The sequence below is a fragment of the Phragmites australis genome, chromosome 1, assembly GCF_958298935.1.
Source record: "Phragmites australis chromosome 1, lpPhrAust1.1, whole genome shotgun sequence".
Classification (NCBI taxonomy): domain Eukaryota; kingdom Viridiplantae; phylum Streptophyta; class Magnoliopsida; order Poales; family Poaceae; genus Phragmites; species Phragmites australis.
Genome location: NC_084921.1, coordinates 14,200,814 through 14,213,285, shown reverse-complemented (window position 1 = coordinate 14,213,285; position 12,472 = coordinate 14,200,814).

The window sequence follows — 12,472 nt, the reverse complement described above, 5'->3', positions numbered from 1 at the left end:
AGGTCGGGATCCATCGACGGTGAGCTATCCGATGAGCTCCTACCGCAGATCCCCTCAATGTTGCCGCCCTCGTGCCGCCCTAGTGACCCCACCATCTAGCGCCGTCAGCCTGGTCGTCCCTGCCGTCACCTCCCCTGAGGCCGAAATGGGCTGCCTCGGCCCATAGGTTAGCCCAGTAACCGAAGCCCCTACACAGAAGCCGAGCCCTTATGCACAATAGATTTTCTCTTTTCCCCGAAATCCTATTTCTCCAGAGAATATTCTCCCCTTTTCCTTTTTCCAGGTTTAATCTGCCGACCAACTTCTGAAGCACGTATTTCCTCCGTTTCAACTTCGGTTCCAACGATTCTTTCACCAATATTCATCTAAATTTAAATCCTATCTTTTTTCATCAATTTCATATTTATTTAAAATTTATTTTATATTTTATTTGTATTATTAGTGTGTTTGTGTTGTTTGTATGCATGCGTTTTAGATACTAGAGAGTTCGAGGAGGAGGAGCTAGGAACGCAGGACTTCGAGGAGGACCCTCTTGAGGACTTTAGTGGAGACAAGTCTCAATCCATTTCCCTCATTGATCATATTGTACCTAGTTTTATCACCACAACCTGTAGCATTCATTTTCCACCAAACAATTGCCTAAAGTATTATTTATCGGTATAATTTGAATTGTTGATCTAGATAGTCCTATTGTAGATTAGTCAGCCTGATTGTTATCATCTCGTATATAACCTTGATAACCGTATATATTCGTCTTGGCAATATTGGTTACGCTAAGACAAAACCCTTGATACTAGTATGCTTAGGAATGTAGTTGTTACTGTTACTTCATGCTTAATCATAATTAGTTTTGCGAAATGGGTAAAACTTGGTGCTCGGTGCTGTGTGAGTTGTTGGGATGGGAATGTCCACTGGTTAATGATAACAACTGAGAACTGGTTAGAGCTGGGGCAAATCAGGTTCCCGTGGGGAATGCCTTGGGAGTTTTGGGCACTACCTGTGTGGCAGGCCCAGTGTGAATATGTTTGTCTTGGCTCGATTAAGGACCGAGTTGATGTGACATCCTACCTAGTATTTACAGTACAACCACTTGGCCCTATATGTGGTAAGGCTTACTCTAAACCCTGTCAGCTAGTCTACTGGTCGTCCGAAGGCAATGTGCAACGGGAGGCTATGGAGTAGGTGCAAGTAGGTGCAGACTTGTTGACCCGGTTGGAGGCCTAGTTAAAGGTCAGGAACCCCTGGTTAGCTCTCATAGGTGGCTATTGAGATGATGCTTGGGTGGGTAATGGCTTTGTTGAGTCGCACTGCCACGACGATGGTATGTTGCCAAACTCATCTTGTGGGTAAAGTGTACCACTATACAGAGGTAAAACTATTCGCATAGCTGTGTCCACGGTCATGGAGGTTCGGTCACAATAGCTAGCATGAGTTGCGTGTGCATCCTTGGAGTGTGAGTGGGCAGAGTGTGCCTATTTTTGGGAAATAGGTCCGGAAGGGTGTTGTGAGTTGCTGCGGATGGAGTGTCCGGCAACATTAAAACTTGGGCCATGGTGACTTCCACCACGGCCGGAAAACCTCCTTCACTTAATAGTATTGATATGTTATTTTCATAAACACCACCTTATAAAATGAACCTTGCAACTTTATCCTTGTTATTCCATATGCATGTATTTATACCCCTTGCCGTAGAGCAAGGGTTGGGATTTGCTGAGTACGTATGTACTCACCCTTGTTTGTGCTTTCGGAGGATGATCCAGACTTCACCGACGCAGACAGTGAGGCTGATGAGTAGTTTTGGTCGCATAAGCACCCGAGTTGCCTGTGGAGTGGCGTTTTCATCATGTTGTCCTTGGTGTGCTCGCTGATGTCTTGGACTCTCTTGCTCGTGCAATGTTGCTTAGTGCTGTATGTTTTATTAGCTTGGTGGAGTTATTTCACCACTCTCTTTATTGTATGACTATGATTTCACCTATTGTAAGACTCTTATTTACCAATGACTGATCCATGAATTGGTATAATAAAGGTTTTAAACACCAAGGATGACTCAAGGTGCTTCAGGTGGTATTAGAGCCATACTTGGCTGAAGGACGAGACCATAGACCTGGATGTGATAATTTCCTTAAAACTATTTTACAAATCTTCTTATACTTCCCCTTTCCATTGAAAAACCCTTTTTGATGAGCGATGTCTTTCTCTCTATAGATGGAATATCAAGGTTGGGTAATCGAGTACTCCTTGGACACCCCTGGTTTCCTAAAGGTGTTGTACGCTGCCATGACTAAGCTGGGTATTATGGAACACCCAAAGTACGTTGGCAGGGAGTTTGAAGAATATGACATCGAGCGTTGCGAGGTCACCATCCACATTAGAGCTAGTGAAGAACACCTCGACAAAAGCCATGGAGTGTGACCACCACAAGGTTTAGGTTTGCAGATACCTATCAAGTTGTTGCTCGCAAAGCTCTGTGTCACATCTACCAGATCTACGAGAAGCCCATCGGTCATACATCCATAAGGTTCTTTCCCCTAGTGGAGAGGAATTGTCCCACTTGGATGGCTCGGATGAAGACCCTAGAGGGCCTGGGAATGCGAGAAAGTGACCCGACTGTGGTGGCCCTGGCACGGTACCTGTTGGCCATGGACGAGCTATATGACCAGCAGGCAGTAGAGTTAAAGAGGTGCATCTGTCAATCCAAAGAAGCAGAAACACGTGGAAGATCTCTATGTATCCAGCTCGCAGAAGCCAAAGCTCAAGCAGCAGAAGCCGAAAGCCGCATCCTAGCAGCCGAGGAAGCAGTGAAGGCAGTGGAAGAACATCAAAATATGCTAATCAGCGAGGCCTACCTCACTGATCGTGCCAACTGGAGGATCCTCCACCTCCCTGGCATGGAAGAACACCCAGTACTTGAAGGTTTCCCCCTCTATCCCATGGGAAGCATTAAAAGGAAGTTCTTAGAAGTAGTTCTTGCTCCACCACCGCCAACGCCTCATGAAGCTACCGGTGCAGAAGAACCTCTCCCCCTGATCCAGTAGAGCCCCAGCATGGACAAGGATGAGGAGTACATTCTCCTCACCCCACCTGAGAACCCTCTCCCCAAGGAGAAGGAAGACCGCATCGACCCCGCAGAAGCCTAGAACTTTGGAAGAAGTGGGATGAAGCATCTTGGTCCGATCCTAGTATGAGTAGGCCTATGTGTACCCCCCCCCTCCCTTGATGTATCGTAGTTCTGTCATGAGTAGTAACCGCCAGTATTGTACCCCTCTCCCTTTCTCCATTGTATCGAGTTCGTTGTGCTAAGTTTGCTTGTGTGCTTTGCCTTGAGTGAAGTTTTCTCTTGTGTGCAAAGCAAGGCTTGAAGCCTTGCGATCTTCTCTAAAAAGGATTTACGTTTAAAAAAAACATAGCCTCCGCTCTCAACTTATGCTTCTCCTCTACCCTCTCGAGCAGATGGCACCCAAGATGTCCGCCAGGATCTAGCCGCGTCAAGAGGACCATAGGGTTGAAGAAGAAAATAAAGGTGAAAGCGAAGCAGAGAACCAAGGAGGAAATGAGAATGGTCAAAGACTACTAGATCCTCCTATTAATGACTTGGTGGTAGTTATGGCACAACAGACCCATCTGTTAGGAACTCTAGCTCAAGGAATCAACCAACCCTGACAGCAAGAGCAAGGACTTCCCAACAAGATGATTGAGTTTGTCAGGATCAAGCCACCCACCTTTGAAGGATCCGACAATCCCTTGGATGCTGATGATTGGCTAAGGAACATTTAAAGGAAGTTGGGTGCTATCAATTATGCTGGAAGATATAGAGTTTTACTGGCCTCCCATCAGCTTGCTGGTACAGATTGGGAGGAAAGCTTAGCTTGGTGGAGATAAGCTAGCTCAGTTGTACATCGACAATATAGTGAAGCTACATGGAGTCCCCAACAGAATTGTCTCTGATAGAGGTACTCGATTTACCTCAAGGTTCTGAAAGAGTTTGCATACAACCTTGGGAACCAAGTTGAACTTCAGCACTGCTTATCACCCATAGACAGATAGACAGACATATAGAATCAATCAGATCCTTGAGGACATGTTGAGAGCTTGTGCCCTAACCTATGGAAAAGATTGGGAGAAAATCTTAGCCTATGCCGAGTTCTCATATAACAACAGTTACCAGGCCAGTCTGAAGATGTCCCTTTTTGAAGCTCTTTATGGCCGAAAGTGCAGAACACCTTTGATGTGGTAAGAAGAAGAAACCTGGAGTTCAAAGTTGGAGAGTATGTATACCTTAAGGTTTTCACCAATATGAGGTATGCAAAGGTTCCGTGTCCATGGAAAGTTAGCTCTCCGGTATATAGAACCTTATGAAAGAGAAAAGTTGGTGACGTGGCCCACTTGATACAGCTACCACAAGAATTGGCTGACGTGCACAATGTCTTCCATGTCTCCCAACTGAAGATGTGTCCAAGGATACCAGAAGAACATGTCACCATGGAAGCCCTGGATCTACAAGATGATCTCTAGTATCAAGAAGTTCCATTGAAGATCTTAGACGTAGTCACCTGTCAGACCAGAGGATCAACAGTACGTCTATGTTGAGTACGGTGGAGTAGGCACACCGAAGCAGAAGACACATGGGAATGAGAAGATGCCCTCGGGAAAGAGTTTCCCTTTCTATTCGAGGAAGACCCCGATCTCGAGGCCGAGATTCTCCTTAAGTGGGGTAGGTTTGTAACATCCCAATTTTTAGCTAAAAAACGCATTTCAAAATTTAGTTCAAATCTATCCTCTAATCAATTCAAAAATCCTAATAACTTTTTCCCTTTTCTTCTTGGGCCCAATCCATCTCTCTCTTTCTTTTCTCTCAGCCCTGCCCACTCCACTTTTTCTTTTTCTTTCCCTGCCTGGCCCGTTCCTTTTCCCTCCAGCCCAACTTCCTCTCCCGGCCCACTCTCTCCTCTCTCCTTTCTCTCTTGTGCATTGGTTCGGCCTAGCCTATCACTGCCTTCTTCCTCCTCCCCCCATGCGAACTCGGGCCGAGCACGCCTGGCAGTTGGACCCACTGTGCTGACCACCTCTGTCGCCACCTACTACTTGCCATGTTGCCCTCACCAACCCTGACACCTCCCTCTTAGTGTGGTCGCGGCACGCAGCGCTGGCAATGTGCGCTTGCCGGCTGCGCAGCGTTTGGCCAAGCACCGCCCTGTCTCCCATTCTCTCTCTCTCTCTCTCTCTCTCTCTCTCTCTCTCTCTCTCTCTCTCTCTCTCTCTCTCTCTCTCTCTCTCTGCACTCGCATGCTCATGATGGTCGCCTAATCTACACCACAGCCCCTGATGTCGTTGATGTTGGTCCCGCCCTCGCCACACCGCACGTCGGTGTTTCCACCGGGAAACCGAGCCTTTCACCGTGGTAACTCCACCTACTCCGCCTATATAAAGGCCAACCCGAGATCCATCACACCTGACCGCCTCTCAATCGAGCCCCATGCAAGCTCCACTCCCTCCCTTCCCCCCTCCTCTGCTGCTCTTCCTCTTCGCAAATAGGAGCCATCGATGATCCACTAGGCAAAGCCGCCGCTGATCAAATTAACCTCACGGCGAGCTCCACCAGGCTCCTCCCAACATCCCTAGCCCCTCTCGAGCCACCACCATGCGACCTTTGCCTTCGTGCCCCATTGCCATCGCTAGCCACTATTGAAGCTTCACCGGTTAAGTCGAGCGCTGGTAGACCTTCCCCGCACACCTTCCATGCTCCTAGAGCCCACAAACCCAAGCCAAACCATCCCTCCACAAGTTAAACATGCCAATCACCACCACCACAAACTCTAGCATACAATTGCACTGTTACAGCACCACCATCACCTCCGTCGAGCCAAGCTAGTCACCAGGAGCCTTTCCACGTCCCAAATCAAGGCCGGGATCTACCAACGATGAGCTCTCCTGCAAGCTCCCACCGTGGATACCCTTGGTGCCGCTGCCTTCGCACCTCCCCAATGACCTCACCGTCTGGCACCATTAGCCCAGGTGCTGACATCGTTGCCCCTTGTTGTCACCTCCCCTCAGGCCGAAATGGGCCGCCTCGGCCCAGAGGCCAGCCCAGTAACCGAAGACCTTACATAGAAGTCAAGCCCTTGTGCACAACAGCTTTTCTCTTTTTCCCAAAATCCGATTTCCCTAGAGAATATTTTGGGAATATTCTCCCCTTTTCCTTTTTCCCGGTTTAATCTACTGACCAACTTTGAAGCCTGTATTTCCTTCGTTTCAACTCTAATTCCAGCAATTCTTTCACCAATATTCATCTAAATTCAAATCCTATATTTTTTCATTTATTTCATATTTATTTTATATTTTATTTGTATTTATTTGTGTGTTTGTGTTGTTTGTGTGCCTGTGTTTTAGAGACCAGAGAGTTCGAGGAGGGGGAGCCAAGAACGCAGGACTTCGAGTAGGACCCTCTTGAGGACTTTAGTGGAGGCAATACTCAATTTGTTTCCCTTGTTGATCATATTGTACCCAATTTTATCACAACAACCCATAGCAGTCGTTTTCCACCAAATAATTGTATGAAGTATTATTTATCAACATAATTTGAATTGTTGATCTAGCTAAGTCCTATTGTAGATTAGTCACCCAGATTGTTATCATCTCGTATATTACCTTGATAACCCTAGATATCCATCTTGGCAATACTGATTACGCTAAGACGAATCCCTTGATACTACTATGCTTAGGTTGTAATTGTTACAGTTACTTCAAGCTTAATCACAATTAGTTTTGCGAAATGGGTAAAACCTGGTGCTCGGTGTTGTGTGAGTTGTTGGGATGGGAATATCCATCGGTTAATGATGACAACTAAGAACCGGGTAATGGCTTTGTTGAGTCACACTGCCACGACGATCGTATGTTGCCAAATTCAGCTTATGGGTAAAGTGTACCACTTTGTAGAGGTAAAACTATTCGAATAGCAATGTCCACGGTCATGGATGAACTACGTACTATTGGAGTTTGAGTGGGCAGAGTGTGCCCATTTTTGGGAAATAGGTCCGGCAAGGTGTCGTGAGTTGCTGCAGACAAAGTAAAACTTGGGCCCTGATGACTTTCACCATGGCCGGAAAACCCCCTTCACTTAATAGTATTGATATGTTGTTTTCATAAACTCCACCTTATAAAATGAACCCTTGTTGTTATATATGCATGCATTTATACCCTTTGCTATAGGGTAAGGGTTGGAACTTGTTGAGTACATATGTACTCACCCTTGCTTGTGCTTTCAGAGTACGGTCTGGACTTCACTGACGCAGACAGTGAGGCTGATGAGTAGTCTTGGTCACATCTGCACTCGAGTTGTCTATGGAGTGGCGTGTTCATCATGCTATCCCTGTTGCGCTCTCTGATGTCCTGGACTCTCTTGCTCGTGCACTATTGCTTAGTGTTGTATGTTTTATTAATATGATGGAGTTATTTCACCACTCCCTTTATTGTATGACTATTATTCCACCTATTGTAAGACTTTTATTTATCAATGACTGAACCAGGGACTGGTATAATAAAGGTTTTAAGCACCAGGGATGACCCGGGCGCTTCACATGGACTCTTGGGAAAAAGGCAATAACTCCTGCACTAAAGGCATACGAACAAGCTCATTTCCTCATGTTACAACAAATGAATGAAGTGTCTACATATATCGACGAGCACAAGGTGTTGCTACTTCAAGACAATCCAGGGCGCAATGAATCTTGGATAGAGAGGACACATATGAAAACATTCAACATTTGGTTCAGAGATCGAATCAATAAATCAAGTTGTTGCACAAGTAAATTGCTTAAAAAACTGGCAAGAGGCCCCCTATCCACAACCTTGAGTTATCAAGGATATAACATAAATAGCTATATATTTTACACGGTTGCTCAACAATATGCAGAAGAGCACGTACTACGGTCAAAGAGAAGAAATCTAGGAGCTCAGCTACGTGGGCTTCAAGGTACTCCTATTTTGGTGTCGTTGGGTACAGGGCGTTAAGAAAGACAAGTATGGGTTCACTACTGTTGACCTCAAACATGTTGGATACAAGAAGAGCCATTTGTACTCGCGAAGCATGTTTCCCAAGTCTTCTATGTGATCGACATGATACAGAAGAAACGTCACGTGGTTCTCCCTGGAAAAAGATGGATCATCAGAGTTGAAGATGTCGTGGATGAGGATGGGTACAATCAATTTGATGAAAACTCCATAAAGAAGGGATCCTTGTGGCGAAACACCGCTGAAAACGGCAAGTAGACGCCGAATGATGCATGTGAATGTAATTTTGACATTGTAAAATAAGTAGAATCTGTGTCAATTTTCATTTGATTGATACTAAAGAATAGTATTCTAACTAAGTATAATTTCATTAAAGGGGCTGGAAAGGGAAGTCAAGTTGTCAGTTTTGAGGGAGTGAAGAAACAGTTGACCATTTTTTTCTTTGAGTGTTCAATGGCCAAATATTTTGTTTTACAATGTTCTTTTGGGATAAATAGTATTCCAACAATCAGTTCACCAGCTGTTTGATGACTGGTTGCTTAGATTTCCCAAAAATTCTATGATGTTGGTTATTGTCGGTTGTACAGCAGTGGTTGGTCGAACTGGAAAACAAGAAGATGTTTTTTTGAAAGCTGTCACTTCAGCAGCTGTTTGATCTGTGAATGTTTTGTTTGCCAGCTATGATGACCTGCAATCTGAAACTTCTGCTGGATATGAAAGCTTACTGTTATGAAGCTCTTTTAGTTCTTGATTACAGTGCTTTGTTCATAACATCTGGAATCAGTTTTCTCCATTTTAGCAAGAAGAAAAAGAAGCAGATATTGTACCTCCTCAATGAGCTTAAAATTGACTTTGCTGTCGATAACTTGATCACTAATCATGAAAAAAAAAACAAATTTGAGTTCCATGCAGGCATGTTCTTCGAACCGCTGAACTATGCAGTGCAGAATATGCATAGTGAACTAAATGAGGTCATCGCAGGCGGGTTACTAGTTGCCCGTCTGTGATGTATTCAGAAAATTAAAAAAACATGAGGTGCTCGAGGGTCGAACCTATTGTCTCAAACCCTAAGGCTCAGGTCCACCCCAACTATCCTCGAACACCCAACTTTTTAGGTCTTTAAGTCAAACAAATCAAAGAATATACTTTTGTTCATCAAGGTTGTCGAAGATTTGTTCCCAACAATATGTCCATAAATTGAACAAGGGGTACCTTCGAGATCAGAGATCAAGCACGAAACAAGACACACGATGTATACAGGTTCGGACCCCCGGTTGGAGTAATACCCTATGTCCTATGTGAATGCTGTTGTATATTGGTATCTCAAGTATAAGCAATGTGGCTAAACCTATTACAATCAAGTAAATTGGATCTAGACAAATCAAGGGTTGAAGTCGCCGAGTCTCTCAATTGCTAGGCCTTGGTGTCGCTTGCCTAGAGATGCACTGGATTACCCTTTTTTCCTTCACCTTGGGGATCCGAGTCCCCGCCTTATATGGGGCCGAGATACTACCTTGGTTTCAGCTGCAGTAGATAGGGAGTCTGTCAACTTGTCGACCAAGGCAAAGAAAATGAATCTAACCTGGATACTAGTCGTACTCGAGTCAGTCAGGTAACATTAGAGGCCTTCCTAGTATATGCCTTCTAAATGCTCGAGTGTATCCAGATTCGCAGATTCGGTTCTGCAATATTCGGAGTAGCTGAATGCGGGTATAGTGTACCTTGTTCGTATACAGTGTAGTCCTTATGCGTATATACATTGTAGTTATATATTTGACAGTAGCCCCCTAACTCTGCTCAGTATGGAGGGTTCCCACAAGTGCCCACTCAAGTACCGCCAAGTCTGGGCTTGGTCAAGTAAGGTGTATCAAGCTTGTAGTCGAAAGAATCTAGAACGACATGTCATGTTTCAAGCATCGAGTGAGAATGCAATTGGGTCGATGCCCTGCCATTGTCCGGACTCAAGACTCAAAAAGGCTAAAGACTCGACTTATCGACACCCGACTCTGGGTAGAATTAAAAGAGAATTCTGAAATTTGAACCATTGGGTATAGGAGCATTTAATGCGTGTAGATGGGTGTGCAAAGATTGGCACAACGCCATCATCCTGTCTTTCTCACCGATTGAGGCGCCATCGAGATGGTAGTGGTTACCAAAGAGACATTAGCTCGGACTATTTACCCATACAAACCTGAACTATAGCAATATTTCCTCGCTCTTGCCATCAGCCTTCTCGCACAAGCCCCCATCTTTCTCCGCCCAAGCGTGCGTCGCTACAAAGAAAACTTAGATTCATGGATCCCAATTCTCTTGTAAAGACCACCGCTCCTATATCACCGGAGAAGAAGTCCGACACAAAGACTGTTGATGCCTCACCCGAGCAGCTAGACGAGAAGAGGCTCCTAACTAAAGCCTGGGTGATTTCATCGATGCAAGAATCAAGGCTAAAGGAGCTTCAAGCTGAAGGAATAGTTTCTCCTCACGCACTAACAAATTGGATGCTGGCGTCAGGTGAGGAACTCCCTTCTTGTCAGTTTGACCATGAGATTGTGATTTTTGAATTATTTTTTCGTTGTGGATTCAATGTTCCCCCTTCTAAGTTCCTCCTTTCTGTACTCAACTTCTACCAAATTGAGCTCGACCATCTGAATCTGAACTCGATCACTATATTGAGTGTTTTTGTCCATCTATTCAAAGCTTTTTTGGTATTGAGCTGAGTCTGAATTTATTCCAGTATTTCTACCATCTGAAAAGGAACAATGAGAACAAGAGTGTCAGAGGTTGTGGCTTCCAGCTGCGACATGGAATGAAGAACTCCTATATTCCGTCGCTTTAATCTCCTCCATGAAAAAGGACTGGAAAAAAAAAACACTAGTTTTATGTCTTCAACCCCGACCCAGTCCACTCCCCCTTAGTCTATAGAGGCCTCTTTCCCCCACAAAATCTATCTTGGTCGCAGAAGCACCACGAATCCAACCACACTGCCTACTACATCATGAAGATTGGTGGACTCAGGCAACGTGGCATAACTGGGTGGCACATGGCCAAAGACTTCATTAGTCGGAGGTCAAGTCCTTTGAAAGCACAAGATCGCTTTGCCTGGGAGTATTCTAGAGATAAGGACAGCTCCAAGGACGTTGCTTTGGCTATGATAGTCAAGCTCTTTGGAGCGACTTTTTCTTTTTCTAGCTCTGTCTCTATAGGATACTATTGCTCGATTGAGCAAGATGGTTTCTAAAGAGGCACAACCATGCTCTGTGCAACCCTACTCCCTCGCGATTCCTTGACCAGAGGTGGGAATTTCTCAAGTAGGAGAGCAGTGTTGATTACTACTTGTTCAACCTAATTCAACCTTTTGAATTCAGGTCCTAGTCTTTCATCAAGAGCACATCCTCATGACTAAGGTCATTGATCTTGATGACACTTCCTCCTCTGGGGTTGGCCACAATCAAGACTCCTACTCCGCAACCAGCGGTGTTGCCCAAACAGCTAAGGCCAAGGGGAAAACTTCGGTCAATCAAAAAGTCGAAGGGTCTCTTTGATCCAAGAGATTGTCTTTGCTATATGATCCGTTACCCCTCAAGCGTACTCAAAGAAAGAGCCAACTGGTACTGACATCAAGTTGTCAGGTGATTATTTAGTGACTACTTAAACTATCGAGCATTTACCCACTAATGCCTAGCCTGATTGGGTGGCATTTCTTGCAGGAGACCACCAGATCTCCTACTCAATCGCCCCCTCGAGCAACCGGTACGTCTGATGACTCAGTAAGAAAGGTAACTAGAGTTACTTCCCCCACATTGGTCATTCTTCTAAGTATCTACTCTATAAGTCTAGAATGATGATAAATCATTTTGGGCTGGCTTTTTACAGGCTATGGATGCATTGGCTTCGTCTGACCCCCAAGTCAACCCTTCAACAAAACCGATCCAACCAATCGATATGATGAAGAAGAAAGTTACCATCAAGAAGCAGAAGTTGAACATCATCTCGCGCATACCAGTCGCCAAAATGTTTGATTCAAATGCTTATCTTGGCTTGTAACCTTCCTTTCCCTTCCTAACACTGTCGATTTCAGATTGTCGAGTCTAGCAAAATTGAAGGAATACATGGCAGGTAGTTTAGCCAGTCAAGTGGTTCTGGATTCCATCGTTGCACCGCCTTCGCCTCCTTGAGTAGAGCAATCTTCAGCATATGCTCCTGAAGTAAGCTCAAAATTCAGTGCACCTGAGGCTCCCACGAGTCCGCAACTATTGATCCTTGGGTAGTGCTCAAGGATCTCCTCAAGGCTGCAAGTGCCCAGGTGGCTGCTAGCAAGGCTCGGTATTTAGAAGTCGACCATAGCAATTGCCAAATGGAAGAGGATGCCCTGCTTGCTACTACCTGGACAGAAACCTGGACAGAATTGTCGGTTAGTCTACCCACCGATCAGTAGTATGTGATTTGAACATTAGGCAACTACTAA